Source organism: Marmota marmota, unplaced genomic scaffold (assembly GCF_001458135.2).
Source record: "Marmota marmota marmota unplaced genomic scaffold, marMar, whole genome shotgun sequence".
NCBI classification, from domain to species: Eukaryota; Metazoa; Chordata; class Mammalia; order Rodentia; family Sciuridae; genus Marmota; species Marmota marmota.
Genome location: NW_026000093.1, coordinates 30,493,369 through 30,517,508, shown reverse-complemented (window position 1 = coordinate 30,517,508; position 24,140 = coordinate 30,493,369). Strand labels below are relative to the sequence as shown.

Sequence of the window (24,140 nt, the reverse complement as noted above, 5' to 3'; positions counted from 1 at the left end):
GGTAGAGAGAGAGGAGGGGAGGGGAGGGGAGAGGTGGGGAGGGGGGAGGGTGGAGGATGGGAAAGGCAGCGGAGCACAACAGACACTAGGATGGCAATTTGTAAATCAATGGATGTGTAACTGATGTGATTCTGCAATCTGTGTATGGGGTGAAGGTGGGAGTTCATAACCCACTTGAATCAAAGTGTCAAATATGATATGCCAAGAAATTTGTAACGTTTTGAACAACCCACAATAAAAAATTAAAAATAAATAAATAAATAAATAAATAAATAAAAAATTTTCTCTCTCTCTCTCTCTCTCCCACTCTTTCTTTAAAAAAAAATTAATATTGTTGAAACATCTGCCTATCCAAAGCAATCTACAGAGTCAGTGGAGTCCCTACCAAAATTTCAATATCATTATTCACAAAATTAGAAAAACGATTCTAAAACATATTGAATTATAAAAGACCCCAAATACTAAAGCAATCTTAAACAAAAAGAACACAGCTGGAGATATCACATTCCCTAATTTCAAAATACACTGCAAAGACATAGTAATCCAAACAGCATGGTACTATATAAAAGCAGACACACAGACCAATGGACAGAATAGAGCCCAGAATAAATTCATATGTATGGTCAATTAATTTTTTATCAAGGTGCCAAGATCACACAATGGGAAAGACAATCTCCAGGAAATGATACTGGAAAAAAACTGAATCTTTACATGCAGAAAAATGAAACTGGACCCTTATCTCACATCATATACAAAAATTAACTCAAAATGAATTAAAGATTTAAATGGAAGACTAAAACTAGAAGAAAATATAGGGTTAGAGCTCCAAGGTATTGGTCTGGGCAAGCATTTTAATTCTTATTATGTGAATTCTCTAAGAAGACATTACAGAGTGTTTAAAAAGCAAGCTTTTTTTTTTTTTTTTAAACAAAGTGGATATTAATGGATATATTCTATGCAAAACTAATGTGCCAAATGCCACAAATCCATCTAAGGTAGCTTTCTCAGATTAGAACGATCTTATCTAAGAAATACTGAGTCATTTAGTAACCCAGGTCACTCACTGCTCAACTCTCACTGTGCTTTAGAGTTAGTTCATTGCCATGAACCTGGGAATAAACAGATTATCCCTAAGGCTGTCGTGCATGGTGAGGTATACTATGTGCATGACAAAATCTGCAGGGTACAAGTCAAAACTGGAATTATCTACCACAGCAGCAAGCTGAGTAAGTAAAGACCAGAAAATCCTGCTCTGTTCCCTTTCTGATGTCATTGACACCCCTTTTTTTTTTTTTTGAGAGAAGAGATTCAGACACAAAATTAATGATTCTACCACACATTCTGGGATGCCCTTGCTTTTCAATAGAAACTATATGTGGTTCCTGGGGAAACAATGTGGCTCTGTTATAACAAGTTTCATTGTATTTGTTGCACTGTATTATTATTACTTTTACAGTTATATTATCAATATATCATACAAAGTAGTAAAACTTTAGTCAGTAAGGAAAGACAGATATAGGCATAATAATGAACCTTCTGAGAAACCACAGACCCCAGATAATCTCACATCAAACCTCTAAAACATATCCTAGAACTCTTCCTTTTCCACTATTTCTACTATTCTAGAATAGGGCTAGCTTCTAGAAACAGGAAAGAATACCACTAACTGGAGTCCCTTTGAATGTTACATACAATACGAAGGATAGTTACTTTATGTTGCTTGCTACATGGGGAGAAAAAAAAAAACGTTTTTTGCCCCATATTGAATATCTCTCCATTGTATTGTATTTTTCATTTTGGTTGACATTATCATTTCATATATTCACAGAAATGAAATTTGGTCCCATCGTGGAATTGAAAAATCATTTGAAATCAAGTGGCAATTCAAATCACAACTGGAAACCAAATGAAAATCACTTAAGAATTCAGCAAACATTTTATCGTTTGCCAGTAAAGGTGAATCATGACACTAAATCCTGTGAAAATGTATCAGGTTTCCTCTCTCTTTATGCTTTGCTGCGCTGATGACATCAGCATCTCTGTTTTGTAGGGCAAGGCTCGGGGGCTCTCCTTCTTTCACACATGCTCTTTCACAACCCAAAACCTTAAGGCCTCAGTGCTCTGAGCAACCTGACTATTCCAGGTCACAAATCCAAATGCAGAGGTAAAACTTGCTCTCTGATGCCCATGACAAACCCAACACTTAAAATTTTTAATTGTATACCTTGGCAGGGATTCCTAGTCAGACCTGATCTCAACATGATTAGTTGTCACTCAATGAGACATATTATTAGTAAGTCCTTTAAAGTTCTGTAGTTTCATTTCTGAGTAGGGATTAGTAACTTGGATTCAGAACTAAAGGACACTAATCTTTTAGATTCAGAACTAAAAGATCCGGTGTTTGGAGGGATAGAGATAATGTTAATTCTGCTAACTCTCATTCAAGATTTCCTCAAAAAAATTTTCTCCAGATAAGCAAAAATATAATCCCAAATTAAAGTCTTACCATGAGTGCCAAATGTATTATGTAAGTATGAAAGTATTTGTAAGAAGAGGAATAAAAATGAAAAAGAAAGAGAAGAGTAACCTAAAAATTAGATTATTTTCATCAACTAATTTGTCCTATGAAAATAATGGTTAATAACTGATGGTTAAAATAATAGTTAATAACTGATGGTTAAAATAATACTCATATATGGATTTTAAATAGTTACGGAAATTTCACACAATATTTAATTATGCCATTTTGGGGCCTCCACCTTTATTCTTCAGGAAGACAATACATTATAATAATCATTATGTGTCATATCAATACACATGCACTCATAATTTTTTCATTATTTAAATTTCAGTATAATCTCTTAGGCTCCTTGGGAGAAATTAAAATGTATATATATATATATATATATATATATATATTAATATTTTTGAAAACCATAGTCTTTGTGATCTCAATTTCCCCTGTCTTCATTTAAAGTGTAAAAGAATATCTTAAAAGAATTTTGAAAGAATCAAATTAAAGCACCTATTTTCTCTATTACAGCTCTAGACCCCAATATGTTAAGATTGACCACACGAAGAAGTAAAGCATCCCTCATAAAATAACTTTATTAAACATTCATTCTTAAGGCAGATGGTATGGTTGAAAAAAATGAAAACTTAAGATAAAAGAGACCCTAGTTCTAGACTTCACTCTGCTAAAAATAACAATATAAGCTTAAATTTTTGTTTTCTTATCAGTAAAACAAGAACAGAATACGATAAAATTTTCCATGAAAAGATTTTTGAATGGGCTGGGGATGTGGCTCAGGCGGTAGTGCGCTCGCCTGGCATGCGTGCGGCCCGGGTTCAATCCTCAGCACCACATACCAACAAAGATGTTGTGTCCGCCGAGAACTGAAAAATAAACGTTGAAAAATTAAAAAAAAAAAAAAAAAGATTTGTGAATATGGATTCCATTCTCCAACAAATTAGGGAAATTAGGCATTTCCATTGGATATTCCCAGCATGTACTAACATGCTTGAGATTCTGGGAAATCTTGAATTAATGAGTATATTTAACTTTTAAATCAGTATTTCTACAAGTGGATAGATTCCTTTAAGCATCCCTTAGATGAATACCCTTCAGGGAAATACTAATGATAGCCTTCCACCTTAAATGTACCTTATCTTATCACTAAGATTTTGTCCCATGAGAATGAAGAAGCGTAGCATATTAGTCACTGATCTCAAGGAACATATATATATATATTCATAGAGGCCTTCTATGCATGAAAACTTAAGGCAACACACAGGATTACTTTTCATCTTTTTTACAAGATCCCACTAACAACTAGAGTTGTCAGATGTGACTAAGAAAGATATCTTTCTGAAGGCTTCTATGGGAGGCTACACAGTGGAGTTGAACAGTGTAGAATCCAGAACCAGATGCAACTGAGTTTGCATTTTAGTTCTGCCAAATACTGGCTGAATGAATTGAGCCTTCTTTGTCTTCTTATCATTCAAGGAGATCATAATGCCCATTTTAATAGGTACAGTTTTATGTACATATGCATGTATTTAGATATACTTATTATAAAGGCCTCATGATAGTCAGTGAATGACAACTATTATGAGCAGAATTACCTGAAATACTTTCTAACCAAGTAAATTGACTAGAAAAACATAAAATATACAGTCTATTTTGTTCTACACCTTGACATGTTCCAAAAGTACACACCTATGGACCTAGCAAACAAATGGTCTGACTCAAAATGTCTGATGCTGGTATTCTCTGTGGCCTTAGATACTTTCTTCAGAATCTGACCTAAACTTATGCCCCGGAGTTTCGCCTAGTACTGGTGGTGTGAACAAGGTTCCCCATATGAGGACTTCCACACAAGCACCATGACTTTCATTTGTAATTTTATCATGGGATACCTGTAGGAAAAGAGTAGAGGAAAGGGGGCAGGGCATGAGCTCTAAAAGGGGAAAAAATGTATTGCTATTAACATCAACAGGGACAAGGGAAGGAAATATGTGATTCCTGCCTAGTTACTTAATCCATTGAAAGGAACAGGGAGACGAGAAAGAGAGTGCATCTTGTGCTATAGAGAGCTTTGATATCAACTGTGTGCCCATCAGTACACAACTTAAGTATTAATACACTGAAGACTTAGAGTGTCTTATATAAAAATGGACAAGTACACTCATGAACCCAAAGTACACTCAAAATCAATGTCATTTGTCTTAGAATCCCGTTCAGATCCCGCCCTGTTACAATAGATTTTCATAGGTAAGAGTCATTGAGCACTGAGTCCGGTCCAGTATTCAAAAAGGCAAGGAATAACTGTTCCTGTCTTACCTGTCTCTGAAACTTCCTGCAAAATTTTTTTTACCTAAAAGTATTGGTACTGACATAATTTAATCAAGCGTGTGTGAAACTGCAGTGTTCCAGAATCTGAAATTGACATAATTAAAGTGAAATGCAGAGTGTGCATCTCCGATACCATTTTTAATGTCACACTCCATCACTCCTGTTTAATATCAAATCACAAGAGATATTTTTCTTCTTTTAATTGCATTTTATATGGCCTTCATCATTGGCCTCAAAGCAATTAAATTGCAGGAAAAAAAATTACTGAAGCAAGGAGTAAAGTCTAAAATAATCAGGTTCACTCAGTGATGTCTCTACAGATAAATCACCATTCATGGTTTCATTCTCCTACAGCAATTCCACTCTCAAAAATGTTTATATTAAAAGTGAAGGGCCTGAAAAAAAGATTTTTACTTTCAGAATATTTATGAAAATCCAGCAAAAAGAAAGCTATTTCTAACGCTTTATTGAATAAAGTGTTATCCTTTTGGTAGAGCAATGTTATTAGAAAATCCTATAAATCAAATGAAATTTGTCAGTTTTCATCATTGTTCGCACATGTGCTTCATGGACTACATGTCCTTTATAGTTTTTCGCCTCAAGACTTAGAGTTGATGGTTGGCATGAAGGACCTGAGAATCTGAATTCTGGTCAATAAGAAACTTTACCTATGATATTTTTTATATGAAGTTGAATTATATGAAACTGACATTTTTATAGATTGAAAGTGGTCAAATCCAAGTCATTTCTCATAATTCAACCAAGTAGCAAATGACTTTCGAATGTAGGTACCATGATGTGTCTGGAAATAACACAGGATCCTTTTTCCAGTAAATCAATGTGAATGTGTATTTTGGAGCTATCCTCTGATCAAGGGCTTATCTGTTTGACATTCTCTAATTTTACCTATCTGCTTACTCCCTTATCCTCTGAGTGGATAGTTTCCATTCTATTGATCCAACAGAAATTCCTATTCCCCAAATCACCAATGAGCTTTCAAGAACTTGGGCAATCACTCTCTCCTTTAAAATTGTTCCTTCTTGGTTTTCTCCAACTTTTTTTTTTTTACTTACTTTTCCAAATTTTTCTCCATTTCCTTTCACCACCTAAATGAAGATGTGTTATTAGTCTCCATTTTCTATCATTTTTATTGCTCAATAAACACATTCCTTCACCTTAGTAAGCAGGATCCCTTTCTGCTTTCTGGTCACTGAAACATACACACAGGACTGAGCCCTCCCCTGGTCTTACTCAGTGAAGAAGATGCTTTGTGAACCCCCTCCTTGTTCTATTCACCTGTTCCAAGGACATTGCTCCATTAACCCATCACTTTCCCTACATACAACCCCTTCCTTTAGGTGTTTCCCCTCACTACATAAATTTGCTTGATATTTTTCCTATGATATAAAAAATTCCCAAATCTATGCCAGCTTCTAGCTACTGCCCCTTTTTTCATTCATAATTCAGCTTAAATATTTTAACCTCCTTTTCATCTTTATCTGTTATGAATGTTATTACCTAACGTCTTAGGTTGGGCATCCTCGGAAACAGGCTCTGATAGGAATGAGTTGAGAGTCGTTTATTTGGAAGATAATCCCTGCTAGAGGAACAGGAGAGTGAGTTGGGGAGGGAAGAGCCAGTGCAGGATGTGCTAATGCACAGGTTACTACTGTGAAAAACTGCGATTCAAATCTCATTCGGCACCTTTGGGAAACTGCTAGACTATGTCTTAGAGGTTTTCCTGTCCGGGGTTGGGAATACTGGGGTACTCACCAATCAGCTCCCATCCAAAGCCTTGAGGGCTGCTCCTGGGGGCATTGGCTCTCTGGCATGTTGAGATCCTTGGTCAGTTCCAAGGCACAGCTGTGTTTCTGATAATGACGGAACCCTCAGGGAAAGTAACAGGTGACTGCAGTAAGAAACTGGCAGCAGGTAGGCCATGCTGAATGCCAAGGGGAGGGGCACTGAATGCATCTGCTTCTGCCACACCCAGTGTAATTAGCTTCCTGCTTTCACTTCTTTGCTTTACTGGTGAGAGCCCATGATTTCAAAATTGCCAAACCTACAAAGTTCTTTCTTGTTGACATTCTTATGGGATGTTCCTGCTGGACCTTTGTGTATGTAGCATTTGGCTCCCAATTTTGTTCTCCTTAATGTTCTGACTTCCTTGCCTTCTAGAAGCCACTTTTTTCTCACTGCTTCTACCTCTACATCATTTTAGCTTCTTATTTAGTCTTGTTGCTTCCAACTGTTGATGCTTAGCAGGGCATTAGATTTCTCATTCTATTTGCTATTTCTGATATATCCTTTCCAATTCCAAACTCTGACAGCCACCAACATGGGGCTGTAGGTCCCACCCAGACTCCTCTCCAGAAGTCACAGACATAATGTAAGACTGCATCCCACCCTGCCTCTCTCCTCAGCACTGGGGCATCTTAGCCAGAGTGTGACAGGAGTATTCAAACCCAACATCCCAGAATAGAAGAATTATCTTCCTGATTCCAACTCAGCCTTCTTCACCTCAGCCAGGATTGTCACTATCCTTCCAATTGCTCAGGGTAAAATGACATACTTTATTTTATCATGTTCTATTTTTTCTCTCATGTTCCACAGTCCATCAACAAGTCCTATTTGCTCTACTTTCAAAATATACCCAGAATCAACCACTGCCCTCCACCTCCACTGCATTTGCTCCTTGCCACCAACATTACTTTCCTAGATGAGCCTTCTAACTATTTTCTGCTCTTGCTTCTTTAGATAGTTTTTTCCAATGGAAGCCTGGGTGATGTTATTATAATATTTCCAATCTAGCTGGGCATGGTGGTGCATGCCTATAATCCCAGCAACTCAGGAGGCTGAGGCAAGAGGATCTCAATTTCAAGGTCAGTCTCAGAAATTTAGGAAATCCCTAAGCAACTTAGCAAGATCCTGTCTCAAAAAGGGCTGGGGATGTGGCTCGCTGTTAAGTGCCCCCCAGGTTCAATCCCTGGTATCAAAAAAAGATTATGTCCAATTTTGTCATTTCTCTATTAAAATCCCTACAGTAGGTCCTCTTTTTCTAAGTAAAAGTCAACATCAATCAGAAGCCCAGAAGTTCTACATAAGCTAGTCTCTGTTACCTCCCTGACATCACTTCCTTTTACTCTACCCCTGCTGCAGAAATACTGGCAGTTTTTGTGACTCTTCTAATATCCTAGGCAGGTGTGTTCCACCCCAGGGCCTTTGTACTTAGTGTTCCTTCTGCTTCTTGCCACTCAGCCTAGAACAATTGGTTCCCAGATACCATTCATTGCTCCTTTGCCTGCTCTGGTCTTTGTTCAAATATTACCTTATCAGAAAGGCCTTCCCTGACCTTAATATAGTATAGCCCACTTTCCAGCTTTCTTTATCTTTATATTACCATCTAACAGCATATATTGCACTCATGAATTTTATTTTCTATCTCCCACTACTAGGATCTAGATTTCAGCCGAGTTCACTGATCCATTCCCAGTACCCAAAAAGTTCTATCATGTAATAAGTACCCAAGAAACGTTGGCTATAATTATGTCCTCCCTGAAGCCTAATTACCTAGAACCTATGAGGTCTCTCATAAATGCTTGTTGAAGAGACTAGTACATTTGTAATTAAATATATTCCCTTTTAAATTCTGTATCGAAGCAATCCTAAGATCACTATAAAGATAACTTTAGTTTCTATTCCTAACTTTTCTTCCAAGTCTTAATGTTGCAATATCAACATTTGTTTATCTCCACTTAGATGGTGGTCTGACACCTCCAACTCAGTCTAAACTAAACTCATCTCTTGACACTTGCCCCTCCTAAGCTCTATTAGCTTCCTAATGCTTTTATTAATGCTCAATATGTCATCTCTCTGTCACCAGTAATTTTTGTTTGCACTGACTTCTATATCTCTATATGCAAATATGATCAAACCCTGGTAGTCTACCTGTTGATAGTTCTCTATTACATCTTTTTCCTTCATTTGCATGAATAATGTCTTTGTCAGTCCTCAACTGTCTCTATATTCTCTCAGTTGTATCAGGCATTCAGTTCTCTATACATCTTATTCTACACTAGAAAACACTATTGAGTCCCCAATGTGCCAGGTACTTTGCCCTTATTTAACAGAATGTTCTATAAATGGTATCCCTTATCAAAAGAAATGTCACTTGATAAGCCAAATTGATGAAGTATGTTTTGTTCCACCCCTTTAACTGTATTACTACCATTATTTTGTCTGACTGGGTAATCAAAGCCAATTCTTTAATTCACACAAATCAAACTTCATTTAAATTTTCTTGGTGCTAAAGTCAGTGGACTCATAAATGTACTCACCATCTATGCACATACTTCCCCTGGGAATGTGTTCCATTGCATTTTGTAGATATTATCTCTTCTGCTGACAAATCGAACAACTATGGTTAACAGTATGTATTTCTGTTGTTACTGGTAAGGGACATCATTCAGCTCAGCATTGTGTGGCTCAGTTTTTTCCATCATATCATGCACCTGCTCATATCATGTCCTCAAAGAGCCACTTCTAGGAAATTCACTAAAGCTTATCTACCTGCTGGTCTTGGTTCCTCTCTGATTCTGATAAGGGATTATATTCTATATTATTAGATTTATTTACATGATTATGCTATCCCCCTTCCCAAAGCCTTATGTTTAATGACAACAAGATATGTATTTTTGTAATCTCTGTTATCTGAAACATTGTTTGAATATATAAGGGAGTTTGGGAATGTTGACAGTAATTAAATTGAATTTCTTACAGGTTACATTCATTTGGAATACATCATATAACTGGGCATTTAAAAGGGGGTTTTATTACATGGACAATAGAAACTATAAATAAAAAAATAGCATTGTATTTAAGGATGAGTCAAGGGGTTGTTCCTTCATTGATTCAGCCAATAAGATGGGAAAATGCCTCTGTGTTTAAGAATTAGTATTATAACATCAGCTCCCCCTATTGATCATTTTAGAAATGACATGGCATTTGAAGCTATTTTGAGCTGCCACAAAAATAGGAGCCTCCTTCCAAAAGAAAATATTAATAAAAGTAAATTAAAGGGCTGGGGTTGAAGCCAGAATTAGATAGGCAATCAGTAGAGATAAGTAAATAAGTCAGGTCAGATCCAGGAGGCCAATTTGAGTGAGTTGGAGAAGTTGGAGACTGTCCCATAAGGGATTTAAATGCCTTCAGAGCCCTTCCCTACCCTATCAAGATAATCTGCCCCTGCTCCAACCTGTTGCTAAGGAAACCTGTCCCAGGAATTGCCCCTCCCTACGTTGAGTTGTAAAAGTTGTTAATTAATGTGTGGGAATTCTGCTCCATCCTGCCCTTCCCCCTTCAGCCTACCTGGTTCCCACCTTTTTGCCATCTCACCAAGCATTTCCTGGACCCAGTCAGTGCAGGAAGGAGAAAGATAAGGGGGAAGAGAGCAGCAGAACAAAGGAAGCCTAATACCTCACTTCTTGGGAAACAGGATACCAACTATGGCCCCCTAGCACGTGTGAGGCTCTGGGTTCAATCCTTAGCACCACATAAAAATAAACAAATAAAATAAAGTTATAAAAATTGATTAATATTTTTTTTAAAAAAATAAATTAAACTAGTAGAGAAACATTTGAAATTTTATTTCTTTGAAACCAACATGTTGATGATATAAGGGAAAAGTTAACAATATGGTTTGAAGTGCAATCTCATGGTGTCTCCTTTCCTGTTGATTATTATGATCCACAAACATATACTGTGTTTAGGAGAATCAGTGGTAATGGAATCTAACATAAACCATAATAATAATAAACATGATTCTAGGCTCTCTGAAGATAGTGGTTGTCTTGTTTTAGTTGGCATAATCTGGACAAGTAGTCTTCAAGTTTTGGCATGCATCAGAATTCCCTGCAAGTCTGTTTGCAATTCACCGTGAGATGGAGTAAGAATGTACATTTCTCTAGGGACCAGTAATCTAGGCAATTGCTACTCAAATATGATTTGCAAGACAGAAGTGTTAGCTTCACCAGGGAGACTACAAACACACAGAATCTCAGGTCCATCTCAGACTTAATAAATAAGATTATCTTTAAATCATTCCCAGGTGATCTGTATGCACATTTAAGCTTGAGAGGCATTGGTTTAGAAAGCTGGCGTGGAAGACATTTTGGGTCAGGTAAAACGTATTTTAAGCTTTGCAGGCTGCTGGTCTCTGTTACAAGTATTCAACTCTTCCATTGTAGCACAGCAGGAGCCATAGATTGAATAAGGTTGTGTCACAATAGAACTTTATTTACAAAGGCAGGTAGTGTTATGCTCGAATTCGGGACCCCCAAAAGATCACCAGAGACCACGATCGATGTAAACAGCAAAGAGGTGTTTATTGCGAGCTAGCTCAGTCCTCTGCGCGCGCGCACACACAGCAGCTGGTGACGCTGAGAGGACCCGAGCCCAGGGTTTGCAGCAGTTTTATACATTCTTTGGAGAAGGCAGGAACCCCCACATACATCATAGCATCTCTTAGCAAATCATCACACACCGCAGGAAAATCAAATAACAACTCTAAAACATGATTAGCATATTCACTGGCGGGAACAGGTTGGGTAAGGGTGATTGGTTACTACAAGAGGGGGATTCATTTGAACTGATTGGTTTAAGCCAAGAGGGTGTTCCTGCTGAGCTACATGGTTTCCCAACATGTTATCAACCACCATAAACTACTGGGAGGGTCATCTGGCATCCCAGGTATTTCCCTGTCTCATGCTGATTGGTGGCTGCTAGGGGGTTCTATGGGTCCCCACCTAGCCTGGCTGAGTCAGGGACACCTGATGCAGCAGATCTCTCCTGTTATTTGTAGATAAACAACTTAGCAGGGTGGGAATGTGCCTAGGAGTGCTCTGTGGGTCTTTCCAAGGACAAAGGTCATGTCCCTTCCTTGGACAGGCTTTGCTCTGAGGTAGAACAAACTACACGCTATCAAGGAACGTGGATTTGAAAACATTGCTGCTGCCTCTATTTTCCTTGAAGGAAAGAGGACAAACTACGTTCAAGTTTAAGCCAGAAACTCATTACAGAATAAAATTAGAAGCAAATCCTTCTTTATTGCTTCTCTAATTTTTTTTCAAAACTAAATTCAACTGCTCTAACTAAACTCTTCAGGGAATAGTTTTATGATGAAAGCAAAAAAAATATATATATGTGTTGCGCATTTGCTTTCTCTTCATTCTTCAAGTGGAGAAAGGGAGGGGGAAGGCAGCTGGGAATTGGACTTTGTTCTCATTCTCTCTAAGTGAGGAGCTGTTTCTTTTATAAAGATGAGACTTCAATTTACCTTTTTATCTCTGTGTCTTCTCACTTTTCGCTCACTCTCCTTTCCCCTAAAGGCATTAGTCCTAAAATAAGTCTATGAACTTTTCTGTTGCCATCTTTATATTTTGTTTAAAAGGGTTCTGGGGGAACAGTGCATGGTAAAATTTTTGTTAGTGAACAGAGATGAAAATAATAAGCATTATGCATTTAAACGTAGTTTCTAAAAGTATAAAAAAGACATCTAGATTTTAAACATTTTTTTACAGCTGCCTTCAAATACAGATTTAAATTGTGAGCTTCTTGGGATCTGGTTTTGCTTATAATTCTTTCCTAATCATCAAAACCATACTACACATTATAATTTAGAAAATTCAGACAAACGAAAGAAGTCATGAATAACACCTTCCATGCAAAACTTTATGAAATATTAAAAGATAATTTGAGGTGATATTCACTTAACATAAAATTAACTATTTTTAAAATGAACAATTTAGTACTCTTTAATGTATTCATTATGTTTGTAACCACCACCTTTATCTAGTTCTAAAACATCTCCACAATTCCAAAATAATGTAATATTATGAGGCAATTTCTCTCTATTCTCCCATCTTATAACCCTTGACAACTACCAACTGCAACTGCCTCTGGGTTTATCTATCTTGGGCATTTCGTATAAATGCAATTATATGTATATATAAATTTATATATATATAATATATATATATAATTTTTATATATAAATTTTATATATATATACACACATATATATATATATACATACACAAACACACACACACGATAAATACATAAGATCCTGTGTGTCTATTCCTTCACTTCACACATTTTTTGACATTCATCCACATTATTGCATTCATTAGTACTTCCTCCATTTGTTATAGCTGAATAATATTCCACTGCATGGATATACCACAATATTTTTGATCCCTTTACCTGTCCATGGACATTTGGCCACTTCCACCTACTGGCTATTATAAATAGTACTGCTATGAACATATTGTACATATGCTGGTACAAGTACAGGTTTTCAATATTTTCTGTGTATGTACCTAACAGTGGAATTGCAAGGTCCTATCATTATCTTTATCATTGTGAGGGATAGAGAATGATATTCTTTCATTTTTAAATTTTTGTGGTGCTGGGGATCAAACCCAGGGCCTTGTGCATGAAGGACAAGCACTCTACAAACTGAGCTGTATCCCCAGCCCAGAGAATGATATTCTTTGCTTTAATTCTCAATTCTTTGATTATTGTTGATGTTGATACTTTTTCATGAGTTTATTGGTTACTGACAATTAATTCTAAGCTGGGAATATTTACTTGTAAACAAGTCTCAAAAATGATTGAATTTCTAAATTGGATTTGCAGAATTTATATATCTGCTTACTATAAACAAATATAAATTCAAGTGAGACGAGTGTTATTGTTGTTTTATTATTAGTGTTATTATGAGTATCTTATGTAATGTCCTTAGTTATACATGATAAAACATATTAATTTCAAAGGCCTTCATTTTAATTTTACAAATAATTAGTAAACTGATAATGTTGGGACGATGGGATAGCTTTGGGTTTGGGGTTTTGTTTTTTAGTATATATTCTTCCTAAAACCACGATTTCCTATCTAAATGGTTTATTCCCACATGTAAAGATGAATAAATGTCTTTGGTTCTAAGTAGATTTCAAGTTCCCACTTAAACTAGCACTGCAAATGAACTCCCCAGAAGTTTAGAGGTGGAAAGAACCTCAGAGACCATGTGGTGTGGCTCTCTAATTTAATCCATGAGGAACCTGTAGCCTAGAGAGATAATATAGCTTAAGAGATAATATAGCTTGGGGCAGTCTCCAAGGCATCAGGGTCCTTCCAGTAGACCAAAGTTATGCCTTGTAAGTTGCCTGCAGAAAAGTCAGAGCTTAAAGTGTTAAGTGCTCCCTCTGCAAGTCTCCAAGGCTAAAAATGTCAGGCACAATGCACTGAGCCTTAGAACAAGCATGGTTGGGACTGGGGAAGGTGGATGGAATTGGACCTTTTCAGTTTTGCTAAATGTGTTTTTCTGACCACACATACCACCAGGCAAAGGCCATACAAATATTTCAAGTATACAGGGCAAATATGCTTCCTTCCAAATCCTATTCTCACTTACATAGATATGATGATAATCAAAGAGCACGGTATTTTATAGTAATTAAGAGCCTGAGTCACAGATTCAGGCTACCTTGTATAAGTTTCAAGCTCTTAAAATCTGAACCTACCCCTGAGTAGGAGACATAGAGAAATCTGATTTGATTTATTTGCTGGTGATAGACACTTTGAGGCCTCACTTTTTCTTCTGGGAAATGAAAATAACAATACTCATTATTTCTACAATTTGTGGATATAAGAAGTAATGCATGTGAAGCATTTAATATACAGATTAGCTTATGACAGCAGCGAAGACAAATACCTGTAAGTGCTCTTTAAAAAATTAATACATTGCAGGATTCGTGCAGCTCATCCAGCTAATCTCACTGGAGGAAGAGAAAATGCCTCTGCTGAAATTTTTGACAATTTCAAATTTTTAACACTTCTTTGTTTGCTTATACTCTTTGTATATGGAGCATTTTGAAGACACCTGTGAGTTGGGTTTTTCTTTAACAATATGTTTAATGACTCTGGATGTGGATAATAGGCTCATTATAAGCTCTCAAAACTAAAAGAACAATAATCCTTCAATGATTAAAAGTGTATTTTTAAAATATACTTAAATGTTTAAGAAAAACCTCAAGATAAGTTTACTCAAAATATTGATAAAGCTCATGTATGCTACCTTTACTCTACAATTTGGGTAAATGTTTGAATAAAATAGTAAGAAGTTACAACTAAGTTGGATAAATATGAGCAATAGTTCTTTTTACTATGTAACATTTATTAATAAATATAAAGAAAAAAGCAAATAAAAAATTAATGGAATATGAAATTAAGGTAATAAGGATAAAATAGTATGCTGACATCTAGAAGCTAATTATAATTTTTTAAATTTCAAATCATACCAAGAGCCATAATTAATTAAAAGAAAGGTATAAACTCTGAAAATAATGAATAAGCTTTTGCATTATTTGATAATCAAGTTAGTAAAGAGGGGTAAATTATATAAACACACAGAAAAATGGCACAAATTTCTTGCTGATTTTTTTAAACATTTATTTTTTATCTGTAGGTGAACACAATACCTTTATTTTATTTTTATGTGGTGCTGAGGATCGAACCCAGTGCCTCATGCATGCTAGGCAAGAGCTCTACCTCTGAACCACAACCCCAGCCCTTCTTAATGATTTCAACCCTTTCCCAGGTTCTCCTCCTTTTTTTCCATATTTGTTACCAACACTGGTTAAGATAACTTCAGCCGGGCATGGTTCCACACACCTGTAATCCCAGCAGCTCAGGAGGCTGAGGCAGGAGGATTCCAAGTTCAAGCCAGCCTCAACAACTTTTCGAGGCTCTAAGTGATTTAGCAAGACCCTGTCTCAAAAATAAATAAATAAATAAATAAATAAATAAATAAATAAATAAATAAATGAAAAAGGGCTTGAGATGTGTCTCAGTGTTAAAGCACCACTAGGTTAAATCCTGGGAGCGAAAACAAAAAGATATTAAAATTCATAATGTGCTACTACAAAAGGGCATTTATAGCAAACTAAGTAATGAGCATGTTTGCAAGTTGAAATGCTTGAGTAAAATGGAAAGCCCTGAAATCATGTCATTTTTTGTGTACAGAGTAATAAGAATAGGCAGCCAAGATGAGTAGAGAATATTATTGTGGAATTGCATGCGGTAGTTAATTAATTTGAAAAATTTATACACTTTTGTGTTGTTTGGAATATATGTATATATAAATTTTTTTTTTTTTGGTACCAGGGATTGAACTCAGGGCCACTCAACCACTGAGCCACATCCCCAGCCCTATTTTTTTATTTTATTTAGAGACAGGGTCTCACTGAGTTGCTTAATGCATCATCGTTGCTGAGGCTGGCTTTGAACTCATGATCGTCCTGTCTCAGCCTCCCTAGCCTCTGGTATTACAGGTGTGCGCCACCACACCCGGCTGGAGTATATTTTTTAATTGTAATTTATGGCTTTCTATCATCCTAAGTAAAAATCCACATTGTAGCTAATTCTGCATTTTTTTAAAATTTTTTCATCATAAAGAACTTCCACATTTTATAAGTTTCAAGCTCTTACAATCGGAACCTACCCCTGAGTAGGGGACATAGAGAAGGAAACGGAGAAATTTCAATGCTGAACAGAATCTCAGGTGTCAGCTCATTCTTCATGCCTGCTGACTGAGCTTCTGTGGCATGCTTGGTCAATGGAGAGTGGACCCTTTCCCAGGTTCCCTTCCTTTTCTTCCTTATTTGTCACAGTATTTCATACTGTTATAGGAAGAGCTGCCTACTGGTGTGCTGAACCAAGGGTACAGTGCAGAGACATTAGGAGTTGAGCTGGCTGCAACTACAGAGACAGACAGCCTAATGGAACTTGAGAATATATTGCCTCTCGGGCACATAAAAGAGCCTGGGCAAGGCAGAGCAGCATAATGCTAAACCATTAGGAAATAAGTCATAGTGGACACCAAAATGTCCAGTGGTGACCAGTGGATTTCTCAAAAGCTAACATAGGAGACATGTAAACTGAATGTGTATGTCTAGATCCAGCTTTTATTTATACTACCTATTATTGGGGTATAGCAAGGTGATGCTTGCCAATGGAGACTCTGGAAAAAAGGGTAGAGGTGGGGACAGAGCACATCTTGCCCATCCATCCCAGGGAGCCTGGCCTGAGCTCTTGGTACCTTGCTGCCAAGTATTATCTTCAGCTTGTATTTGTTGTTGAAGTATTTAGCATTTGATTTCATTATTGCTTCCAAATGGGCTGCCAAAAATTTAAGGACTTTATAGAAAAGGTTGAGAACCACAAAACTATAAGGAACTTCTTTTGAGTTAAAATGTAAGATCTATGTTTGTAGTAGTGATGCCAGAGATGATGCTTCAGTTTATGACATGTTCCCTGTTCTGTAGTAAATAATATTACAGCATCATTCAACAGAAAGTCATTAATCATGCACCCAAGAAGTCCAGGCATTGTTCCTGCAACTGGGCAGACAAAGAATAAGATGTCATTATTTGAGATTTGAGTGTGAGCTTATTAAGCTGTACCCAAATAGTCATATTCCGTGGCAACATATAATAAATACTATGGAAAGAACAAGGCTTAGAGGAATGTAAATATGTTGAATCTGATCTGGAAACAATTGGAGGAGAAACAGCCTTTGTGTGTGTGTTTGTGTGTGTGTGTTTAATGTAAGTAGAATCACTTACCCAAGAAAAGGAATGGAAGATGGAAATTATCCCATGGTGAGAATGAAAATTAATTGCTTATTTCTTCCTCAGGGATGCATGTTAATTTTTTTTATCTTCAGGGGCTTGACAGTTTAAGATTAATTTATTATAACTTGCTAGTATCTTAATATATTTCTTTTTCTTATGATAGAAAACACTGTGATTTGTAAGTGACTTGGGCCACAGTGGAAACAAAAACTAAGAAGCATAGAAAAGGCATTAAATCAACTGAAGACATATTTGTTTCACCTCCCAGTTTTGCTGAAAATCAACTAAGACTGCATCCTCTCGCTTCTGTTCCATTTTTAAAATTTCTCAATTATTAATATCTTTAAATAAGCAACCCTGCATTTTTAGTTAGTTAGACAAAAGCCTCAAAAGTTATTTTTCAAAACTGATTAAGATTTCACTTAAGCTCCTAGTTTTAAGAAAGTAGCTTTTTTTTAATTTTTTTTTTTTTTTTTTTTTTTTTTTTTTGCTATAAGTTTCAAGGAGGGCTTAGAAATCATCTTGATATTTGTAAATCTCACTGAGATTATCCCAGCAGGAGCCAGACCATATCTGGGAACTTTGCATGTCATTTTCTATGCAGCTAATAACCTGCAACAGTTAAGAACTAATCATCTCAGCATGGCTGTACCTACTGTTCTGGACTTGGTAGAGATAATAGCAGCTTAAACTAGCAGAAGAAAGAAGAAAGGAAAATGTAATTTTATTCCCTTTGTAGAGAACCAGGGCAGTTGTAGAAAAAAAAAAATTGCCAAAGTGTGATTTTTGAATTATCTTGTGTCACAGATGTCACAGGACTTGGAGTGGCATTTTTGGTCGTGACTTAACGATGAATAAGCTGTACTATCTTAATAAAATTTAAGTCATTGACTTATCACTGAAAGATAAGGAAGGTGTGATTGCATCCATGCTTGATTCCATAGAACTGGGAAGTACAGCCAAGCAGAGAACCCAAAGAAGAAAAAAAGTTCAGCTTCTCTAAAGAAGTGGGGGCTGTGTTCCATATGGCTCACCATGGAGACCAGATGGCCAGGACAGCATGCCGCAAGAGCTGGTGCTGGACAGCAGGCAGCCAGTGTGTGCCCGTTGAAGCCTGCCACAAAAAAAGGGGGTTTAAATCACTAAGGACGAGAAAAAGTGGTGATTATTGTGTCTCTGGTTCTTTGGTTTATGCATTTCTGGTGGTAAAATTGAAAGACAGGAGGACAGATGTGAAAAAAGAAGAATCTCTTGAGAGGTCGACTGGTGCCAAAAGCCTAAGAAAGCAGCTCTGCTTGCTAAATTCGTATTCTAACATCTCAGAACAAGAGCTAATGTATGTGTAGTGCTTTCTATGCCAGACTTTTAAAATGTCACAACCTTAGTGGATAGATTCTAATTTTGTTCCCATTTTATAATCAGGGCCCAAAGAGAGAGGTCTGGTCTTTTGTCCTAAGTGTAGCCATGGAGCCTTTTCTGACTCTAGAATTCATGGTCAGCCATTACTTTATCTCTCTGACAGATGTCAACTTGTTTAAAAGCCAGTCTCCTGCATGCTATGTATAAAGGAAAGGACACAAGCCATTCATTCATTCAGCAAATATTTTCTCAACATCCATAATGGGCTGGGCATCCACCATCAAGGCTGTGTGGATTTTTAAAGTGTGAAGATGCAGAATGATACTTAACCCTATAATTCTCCATAAAAATAAATTCTCACCTGGGCGCAGAGGTGCACACCTGTAATCCCAGTGGCTGGGGAGGCTAAGGCAGGAGGATTGTGCTTTCAAAGCCAGCCTCAGCAAAGGTGAGGTGCTAAGCAACTCAGTGAGACCCTGTCTCTAAATAAAACACAAAATAGGGCTGGGTAAAAGAGAATAAAATTATGGCATTTGCAGGTAAATGGAAGGAGTTGGAGAAAAGCATGCTAAGGAAAGTAAGCCAATCCCCCAAAAACCAAAGGCTGAATGTTCTCTGTGATAAGTGGAGACTGATCCGTAATGTGGGGGAGATGGGAAGAATGGAAGAATTTGATTGGGCAAAGGAGAGGAAGGAGGAGACATGGGGGCAGGAAAGATGGTAGAATGAGATGGACATCATTACCCTAGGTACATGTGTGACTGCACATATGGTGTGACACTACATTGCGTACAACCAGAGAAATGAAAAGTTGTGTTGCATTTGTGTACAATGAATCAAACTGTATTCTGCTGTCATATACCAAATTAGAATAAATAAATTAATTAACTTAAAAATTACTAATATAAATTCAACATGTAGCCTGTGGTTAGGGAGCTAGAGGTATTATATTAACATCACATATCACGATTCTTGGGGAACAGTACTTTCTAAATAAATACCTTTGAAACCATAAACAAAAATAAGGCTGGGATTGTGATCTTTCAGCCTTAGCCTCCTGAGCTGCTGGAATTACAGGTGTGCGCCACTGCGCTCTGGTGAGTGATCAGTGATCAAGTGCCCTTGAGTTTAATACCCAGTCCCCCCTCCCCCAAAAATTCTCCTCAATCTAGAGAATTAATGTTCACTTTCTTTGTAAGTTCCTATTAAAAAAAAATGCCAATCACATTGTCCTGCCCTGTAATGGTGGAATGCACACTGCAGTCATGTTTCTCATATGTAAATGCCCCTACTGCAACCTAACTGGGTCACACCCTGCTCCCCCACATACCCAGCACTTGCCTTCCTCAGCCTTCTGGACAATGTTCTTCTTCCTAACTGGAACTCATCACTCTCTTGCTTCCCTTTCTTTATCTTGTTCAACTTCCAAGCAAATTTTCATCATAAAGCTACCTCGGGACTTTGTCCACAGGCCACATCCAGGGACAGTGCCCCTCAGGACTCCCAGGCTGCTTGGTCCTCACGCCTTGGAATACTTGGTACATTTTGTCAGTGTTGTGATGAATTGTTCTGGTCTTTTTGACCCTTTCTGATGGGAAGAATTTTAAGAGAAGTTATATAGTCTTCCTCATCTTTGTGTGCCCCAGGATATAGCATTATATTGAATTATGCTAGATTTTCAAGAAGGATGCCATTATCCAGGACTTCTGTCAGAGACAGAAGACTTTCCTCAAGAGCATTATGACAGTCCCAAATCTCAGGCAGTTACCACAAATAGGGAACTTTTCAGTCTATTTATTGAAATTCACCTATTTTTTCCCGAAATTGCTGTGATTTTCTGCTTCTCCGTGCCCCATACCGAGAGCTGTAACTTTCTACCTCTCTGCCTCCATCATACCCTCCTGGTTCTGGTCCTCACCACCTCTGTCCTATATTCTGGTGATAGTCCCTCAAATGGCACTCCCACTTCCAACTCTCTCTGTGATAAATCCCTTCCCTCCAAACGCCAAAATAATCATTCTAAATGTGACTTCAAAGGTGCCATAAAACCCAGTAGTTCAGAGACTGAGCTCTGTGGTCAGCGATGCCCAGGTTTGTCTCTGGCCACTGACAAATGATTAATGCCAAACTTCATTTCCCTCTTCCATATTATTCACGAAAACAACTGTCCTATCTCAGAGTATTGTTGAGGGTATTTCTCATGCACAGTGCTAAAGTAAGATGCCCAGCATGAAGTAGGTTCAAGTACTGAATGCTATCCTTTTAGTGTCATTCCTTTGCAAAAAGAAAAGGGAAACAAACTAAAACTAAAAAACAAATGAACAAGAACAAACAAACAAACAAAAAACTTAAAACAGCTCCTGATAGGTTTCACTATAAAGGCTATATTAGCTTGACATAGAAGAATATAACAGTGTCCAAGATGTAGCTTCCTTCTGTCTTTCCTGATTGATTTCTGCTCCTCCCTTCCATGGCAGCCCATTCTTTAACCACAAAGAATACTTCAGTTTCCCCATGCCATGTCAAATCCCTTCTTACCCATGAATATGTTGGTCACTCTTAAACTTCTACCATCATTCAAGACTCCCACAGAAGCTCCTCAGTGAAGTCTGACTGGCTACCCCAGACAGATTTACCTCTTCCATTTTGTTCCTGAAACCTTGTAGATCTCACTTTTATTAAAGAAAGTTCCCTATGGCTATGTCATTGATTGTTTGTTCTTTTCTTATTAAGAATTCTGTTAAATCAGGCTCGGTGACAAAAGCCTGTAATCCCAGCCTTCAAGAGGCTGAGGAAGGAGGATCACAAATCCAAAGCCAGCCTCAGCAAAATCGAGGCACTAAACAACTCAGTGAGATCCTGTCTCTAAATAAAAATACAAAACAAGGGTGGGGATGTGGCTTAGTGGCCAAGTGCCCCTGAGTTCAAGCTAAGAGTATGTTTCATTAATCTCTAGGGAATTAACACCTAGTAAAAGTACCTGGCATAGAGTAACACCCATCGATATTTGTAAAATAAACGAATACATCTGTGAACCAAAGGAATTGTTCTTTGTTAAAGTATAAAATTCAAAGTTTGATAACATGCACTCAGTCTGAGTCACTGTTAGAATGAAATAACAACACACACACACACACACACACACACACACATCAAGAAAACATCTTAATATCAAAGAATGGGAACAAGAATGTCCTCCAGGCCTGCTCAGCCTAACGTTCTTTTCTTCACATCTACAATAACCTGTGGGCAGTGGAGTTCATCAAGGTGACCTCACTACAAGTCAAAAATGATTTTCTGGTTACCTTTCAGTTGACAGGACATTGCATCTGTTACAATATTTCAATTCCTGGGCCATCGGGGCTTACTATAATAAGAGAGGCAATAGCAATTATGCTTCTGGGACTCATGAAAGCGAGTAATCCTAGACAAAGGAAAGCCTCTATGCCCAAAGATTTACTCTGTGCTGTTATATATAATAGCCAAGAAATTTTTAAAAAGCTAAGTGCCTAGAATATAATCATGTTAAGTGCATGATGGTACACTTAGTGAAATTCTGGTTTTTAGAGTAGCATTCTTAATATGTATGTAGAATAATAGCAAAAAACTTAAATATGTTCAATTTAAAAACCAGGGGATATAATTGCAAATAGATAGTCCATTACAGCCATGTAATACAGACAATGTATAGAAGAATGCTGAAAAAATATGCCAAATATTAATAATATTGGAGTATGGGAGTCAGAATTTTTTTTCCTTTACTTTTTGGGAATTTTTACACATTCTTTAATTAAATCCATCCTCCTCATCATCATCGCTGTAAGAATATTAATTTTTAATTAAAAAACATATTTTCATGGATCAAATCTGCCAACTCAAACCACAAGATGAGTCTAGTCCAACATACATTAGAAGGCTTTGTGAGCCACTCAGCTCCCTAAAAGGATGCACTAACATATTTTCTGAGCTTTTATTTCAATTCAGCAAGCTTCAGTGGAGTGCTGCTGTGGAAGCCTTCATGCTAGGCATTAGGATGGGGAAGAGAAGATACAAGAATAGCCCACAGAGCCCGTGGTGGGAACTTCACACTTGAGTGCCAGGGCTGCCTGCACCCCATTCCATTCTCTGCTGTACAGCCTGCTTGTGTCAAACGCTCTAATAGAGACAAGAATACAGAGCTACCCAGGATCAAACCGTGCACGACAGCACAACAGGAGTACGTACAGGAAGACAACATTCAAGTTGGGAGTTAAAGATTGTGAAGTGTAAAAATGTGAGGGAGAAATTTTAGAAAGCTCAAACAAGGCATTAAAATGCACGCAGAGTAATGAGTTGTCTGCTGTGTTGGGAACATTTAAAATGATGTGGGGAAAGACTTGGAATGAGGCGAGTGTAATTGAAATAATGTATTTGTTGGCAGTGTACATAAAAAGCCTAAATAAACTTGATCCTCTTCCAAGCTTTAAATATTATAGTCTTAATTTATTCTGAAATGCTCATATATATCCATAACTTGATTTCCCATGCTTTGGCCTATTTTTTCAGTTCTGGACTTGCATAGTAATAGTCACAATTATAACAACATCCAGTCTTTTTCCAGGCTACTAAGTGTTTTGCATATATTATCTCACATGAGCCTCGTGAAAACTGTAGAAGGAAGGTCCTTACCCCCATTCTACAGATCAATAAACTGAGTCACGGAAATATTAAGTAATTTTCCCATGGTCACACAGATAATAGATGAGAATAAAAGGACATGAAGGCCAAAATTAATCACATTAAATTAAAAGAGAATTAATTCTCAGGGATTGAACTGGTGAAACCAGGCAATGTCCTATTGATGCAGTTCTTGAGGAATCCACCAGATGGCAAAACCAGCCCAGTCTGGAGAGAGGTTGGCCTAGGTGTGGTCAAATGTTGGAAACCATGAGATTTAGCAATAGTTACAAATTGCTGTTTCCCTGAAAATTTAGGAGATGGGGTCAGAAATAATATTCTGACTTATGTAGTTAAGCTTTAAAGGGGAACATTTTCATTGTTCAAAGTCAAGAACCACAAACATATATTCAAAGTAATTTCCCATATATTTGAAAATTTATAAAGACAAAAGAAAACTAAAGAAAATAATATATCTTCCTCTTTTCTTCCTTCACAGAGGAGAAAGGTCCTGTAATCCTGGCTTATTTAATTAAAGATGTATCTGGCCTCAGACCTCTATTTGCTGCAGTAAGTCT

The 24,140-nt window shown here is 37.2% G+C and overlaps 1 long non-coding RNA gene across 1 annotated transcript in view; it reads right to left on the bottom strand.

The window, feature by feature from the left end:
• The window catches only part of LOC125610534, a 16,379-nt gene extending 9,594 nt beyond the window's left edge, over positions 1 to 6,785 (bottom strand). Inside the window, exon 1 of the long non-coding RNA XR_007340519.1 lies at positions 6,629 to 6,785. This is a non-coding gene — a long non-coding RNA (uncharacterized LOC125610534). The remainder of the gene's footprint in view (positions 1 to 6,628) is intronic.
• Between the last annotated feature and the right edge of the window lie 17,355 nt (positions 6,786 to 24,140).